Source organism: Triturus cristatus, chromosome 1_1, assembly GCF_964204655.1.
Source record: "Triturus cristatus chromosome 1_1, aTriCri1.1, whole genome shotgun sequence".
NCBI lineage: Eukaryota > Metazoa > Chordata > Amphibia > Caudata > Salamandridae > Triturus > Triturus cristatus.
The window spans coordinates 792,915,998-792,921,997 of NC_140579.1; positions in this window are offsets into that span (position 1 = coordinate 792,915,998).

The window sequence follows — 6,000 nt, forward strand, 5'->3', positions numbered from 1 at the left end:
TGAAGTGTTTCACAGCACTGATACAATGAGTGAGACACCAGTACGGTGCTTCAGAGCAGTGATACAATGAGTGAGACTCCAGTGAAGTGTTTCACAGCAATGATAGAATGAGTGAGACTCCAGTGAATTGTTTCACAGCAGTGATAAAATGAGTAAAACTCTGTTGAAGTGTTTCACAGCAGTGATATAGTGAGTGAGACTCCAGTGAAGTGTTTCATAGCAGTGATACAATGAGTGAGACTCCAGTGAAGTGTTTCACCGCAGTGCTACAATGAGTGAGACTCTAGTGGAAGTGTTTTACAGCAGTGATGCCATGGAGTGAAATACCAGTGAAGTTTTTCACAGCAGTGATCCAATGAGTGAGGCACCAGTACAATGCTTCAGAGCAGTGATGCCAAGAGTGAGACTCCAGTGAAGAGTTTCACAGCAGTGATACAATGAGTGAGACTCCCGTGAAGTGTTTCCTAGCAGTGATACAATAAGTAAGACTCTATTGAAGTACTTCACAGCAGTGACACGATGAGTGAGACACCAGTGAAGTGTTTCACAGCAGTGATACAATGAGTGGGACTCCAGTGAAGTGTTTCACAGCAGTGCTACAATGAGTGAGACTCTAGCGGAAGTGTTTTACAGCAGTGATGCCATGGAGTGAAATACCAGTGAAGTGTTTCACAGCAGTGATCCAATGAGTGAGACACCAGTACAGTGCTTCAGAGCAGTGATGCAAAGAGTGAGACTCTAATGAAGAGTTTTATAGTAGTGATGCCATTGAGTGAGACTCTAGTGAAGTGTTTCATAGCAGTGATACAATGAGTGAGACTCCAGTGAAGTGTTTCACAGCAGTGCTACAATGAGTGAGACTCTAGTGGAAGTGTTTTACAGCAGTGATGCCATGGAGTGAAATACCAGTGAAGTTTTTCACAGCAGTGATCCAATGAGTGAGGCACCAGTACAGTGCTTCATAGCAGTGATGCAAAGAGTGAGACGCCAGTGAAGAGTTTCACAGCAGTGATACACTGAGTGAGACTCCCGTGAAGTGTTTCCCAGCAGTGATACAATAAGTAAGACTCTATTGAAGTACTTCACAGCAGTGACACGATGAGTGAGACACCAGTGAAGTGTTTCACAGCAGTGATGCAATGAGTGAGACTCCACTGAAGTGTTTCACAGCAGTGATGCAATGAGTGAGACTCCAGTGAATTGTTTCACAGAAGTGATACAATGAGTGAGACTCAGGTGAAGTGTTTCACAGCAGTGATACAATGATTGGGACACCAGTACGGTGCTTCAGGCCAGTGATACAATGAGTGAGACTCCAGTGAAGTGCTTCACAGCAGTGATACAATGAGTGAGACTCTAGTGAAGTGTTTCACAACAGTGATGCCATTGAGGTAAACTCTAGTGCCGTGTTTCACAGTAGTGCTACAATGAGTGAGACTTTAGTGAAGTGTTTCACAGCAGTGATGCCATGGAGTGAAACACCAGTGGAGTGTTTATCAGCAGTGATACAATGAGTGAGACTCCAGTACAGTGCTTCAGAGCAGTGATACATTGACAGACTCCTGTGAAGTGTTTCACTGCAGTGATACAATGAGTGAGCCTAGTGAAGTATTTCACAGCAGTGATACAATGAGTGAGACTCCAGTGAAGTGTTGTAGAGCAGTAATACAAAGAGTGAGACTCCAGTGAAGTGTTTCACAGCAGTGATACAATGAGTGAGACACCAGTACGGTGCTTCAGAGCAGTGATACAATAAGTGAGACTCTAGTGAAGTGTTTCACAGCAGTGATGCCATGGAGTGAAACACCAGTGGGGAGTCTATCAGCAGTGATAGAATGAGTGAGACTCCAGTGAAGTGTTTCACAGCAGTGATAAAATTAGTAAAAGTCTGTTGAAGTGTTTCACAGCAGTGATACAGTGAGTGAGAGTCCAGTGAAGTGTTTCAGAACAGTGATGAAATGAGTGAGACTCCAGTGAATTGTTTCAGAGCTGTGATGCAATGAGTGAGACTCCAGTGAAGTGCTTCAGAGCAGTGGTGCCATGGAGTGAAACACCAGTGAAGAGTTTCACAGCTGTGATACAATGAGTGAGACACCAGTACAAAGCTTCAGAGCAGTGATATGATACGAGTGAGACTTTAGTGAAGTGTTTCACAGCAGTGATACAACGAGTGAGACTCCAGTGAAGTGTTTCACAACAGTGATACAATGATTGAGACTCCAGTGAAGTGTTTCACAGCAGTGATGCCATGAGCGAGACTCTAGTGAAGTGTTTCACAGCAGTGATGCCATGGAGTGAAACACAAGTGAAGTATTTCACAGTAGTGATACAATGGGTGAGACTCAAGTGAAGTGTTTCACAGCAGTGCTACAATGAGTGAGACTCCAGTGAAGTGTTTCACAACAGTGATACAATGATTGAGACTCAATCGAAGTGTTTCACAGCAGTGATGCCATTGAATTATACTCTACTGAAGTGTTTCACAGTAGTGCTGCAATGAGTGAGACTCTAGTGAAGTGTTTCTAAGCAGTGATGCCATGGAGTGAAATACCAGTGACGTGTTTCACAGCAGTGATCCAATGAGTGAGACACCAGTACACTGCTTCAGAGCAGTGATGCAAAGAGTGACACTCCAGTGAAGTGTTTCACAGCAGTGATGCAATGAGTGAGACTACAGTGAAGAGTTTCAGAGCAGTGATGCAATGAGTGAGACTCCTGTGAAGTGTTTCACAGCAGTGATTCAATGAGTGAGACTCCAGTGAAGTGTTTCACAGCAGGGATTCAATGAGTGAGACTCAAGTGAAGTGTTTCACAGCAGTGATACAATGAGTGAGACTCTAGTGAAGTGTTTCACAGCACTGATACAATGAGTGAGACACCAGTACGGTGCTTCAGAGCAGTGATACAATGAGTGAGACTCCACTGAAGTGTTTCATAGCAATGATAGAATGAGTGAGACTCCATTGAATTGTTTCACAGCAGTGATAAAATGAGTAAAACTCTGTTGAAGTGTTTCACAGCAGTGATATAGTGATTGAGACTCCAGTGAAGTGTTTCACAGCAGTTATGCACCAAGTGAGACTCCAATGAAGTGTTTCACAGCAGTGACACAATGAGTGAGACTCCAGTGAAGTGTTTCACAGCAGTGATGCCATGGAGTGAAACACCAGGGGAGTGTTTATCAGCAGTGATAGAATGAGTGAGAGTCCAGTGAAATGTTTCACAGCAGTGATAAAATGAGTAAAACTCTGTTGAAGTGTTTCACAGCAGTGATACAGTGAGTGAGACTCCAGTGAAGTGTTTCATAGCAGTGATACAATGAGTGAGACTCCAGTGAAGTGTTTCACAGCAGTGCTACAATGAGTGAGACTCTAGTCGAAGTGTTTTACAGCAGTGATGCCATGGAGTGAAATACCAGTGAAGTTTTTCACAGCAGTGATCCAATGAGTGAGGCACCAGTACAGTGCTTCAGAGCAGTGATGCAAAGAGTGAGACTCCAGTGAAGAGTTTCACAGAGCAGTGATATAATGAGTGAGACTCCCGTGAATTGTTTCCCAGCAGTGATACAATAAGTAAGACTCTATTGAAGTACTTCACAGCAGTGACACGATGAGTGAGACACCAGTGAAGTGTTTCACAGCAGTGATGCAATGAGTGAGACTCCACTGAAGTGTTCCACAGCAGTGATGCAATGAGTGAGACTCCAGTGAATTGTTTCGCAGAAGTGATACAATGAGTGAGACTCAGGTGAAGTGTTTCACAGCAGTGATACAATGAGTGGGACACCAGTACGGTGCTTCAGGGCAGTGACACAATGAGTGAGACTCCAGTGAAGTGTTTCACAGCAGTGACACAAAGAGTAAGACTTCAGTGAAGAGTTTCACAGCAGTGATACAATGAGTGAGACTCCCATTAAGTGTTTCACAGCAGTGATGGAATGAGTGAGACTCCTGTGAAGTGTTTCACAGCAGTGATTCAATGAGTGAGACTCCAGTGAAGTGTTTCACAGCAGGGATTCAATGAGTGAGACTCAAGTGAAGTGTTTCACAGCAGTGATACAATGAGTGAGACTCTAGTGAAGTGTTTCACAGCACTGATACAATGAGTGAGACACCAGTACGGTGCTTCAGAGCAGTGATGCAACGAGTGAGACTTTAGTGAAGTGTTTCACAGCAGTGATACAACGAGTGAGACTCCAGTGAAGTGTTTCACAACAGTGATACAATGATTGAGACTCCAGTGAAGTGTTTCACAGCAGTGATGCCATGAGCGAGACTCTAGTGAAGTGTTTCACAGCAGTGATGCCATGGAGTGAAACACCAGTGAAGTGTTTCACAGTAGTGATACAATGGGTGAGACTCAAGTGAAGTGTTTCACAGCAGTGCTACAATGAGTGAGACTCCCGTGAAGTGTTTCCCAGCAGTGATACAATAAGTAAGACTCTATTGAAATACTTCACAGCAGCGACACGATGAGTGAGACACCAGTGAAGTGTTTCACAGCACTGATACAATGAGTGAGACACCAGTACGGTGCTTCAGAGCAGTGATGCAACGAGTGAGACTTTAGTGAAGTGTTTCACAGCAGTGATACAACGAGTGAGACTCCAGTGAAGTGTTTCACAACAGTGATACAATGATTGAGACTCCAGTGAAGTGTTTCACAGCAGTGATGCCATGAGCGAGACTCCACTGAAGTGTTTCACAGCAGTGATGCAATGAGTGAGACTCCAGTGAATTGTTTCACAGAAGTGATACAATGAGTGAGACTCAGGTGAAGTGTTTCACAGCAGTGATACAATGAGTGGGACACCAGTACGGTGCTTCAGGGCAGTGATACAATGAGTGAGACTCCAGTGAAGTGCTTCACAGCAGTGATACAATGAGTGAGACTCACAGTGAAGTGTTTCAGAGCAGTGATACAATGATTGAGACTCTAGTGAAGTGTTTCACAACAGTGATGCCATTGAGGTAAACTCTAGTGCCGTGTTTCACAGTAGTGCTACAATGAGTGAGACGTTAGTGAAGTGTTTCACAGCAGTGATGCCATGGAGTGAAACACCAGTGGAGTGTTTATCAGCAGTGATACAATGAGTGAGACTCCAGTACAGTGCTTCAGAGCAGTGATACTATGACAGACTCCAGTGAAGTGTTTCACTGCAGTGATACAATGAGTGAGCCTAGTGAAGTGTTTCACAGCAGTGATACAATGAGTGAGACTCCAGTGAAGTGTTGTAGAGCAGTAATACAAAGAGTGAGACTCCAGTGAAGTGTTTCACAGCAGTGATACAATGAGTGAGACACCAGTACGGTGCTTCAGAGCGTTGATACAATGAGTGAGACTCTAGTGAAGTGTTTCACAGCAGTGATGCCATGGAGTGAAACACCAGTGGGGAGTCTATCAGCAGTGATAGAATGAGTGAGACTCCAGTGAAGTGTTTTACAGCAGTGATAAAATTAGTAAAAGTCTGTTGAAGTGTTTCACAGCAGTGATACAGTGAGTTAGAGTCCAGTGAAGTGTTTCAGAACAGTGATGAAATGAGTGAGACTCCAGTCAATTGTTTCAGAGCAGTGATGCAATGAGTGAGACTCCAGTGAAGTGCTTCAGAGCAGTGGTGCCATGGAGTGAAACACCAGTGAAGAGTTTCACAGCTGTGATACAATGAGTGAGACACCAGTACAAAGCTTCAGAGCAGTGATATGATACGAGTGAGACTTTAGTGAAGTGTTTCACAGCAGTGATACAACGAGTGAGACTCCAGTGAAGTGTTTCACAACAGTGATACAATGATTGAGACTCCAGTGAAGTGTTTCACAGCAGTGATGCCATGAGCGAGACTCTAGTGAAGTGTTTCACAGCAGTGATGCCATGGAGTGAAACACCAGTGAAGTGTTTCACAGTAGTGATACAATGGGTGAGACTCAAGTGAAGTGTTTCACAGCAGTGCTACAATGAGTGAGACTCCAGTGAAGTGTTTCACAACAGTGATACAATGATTGA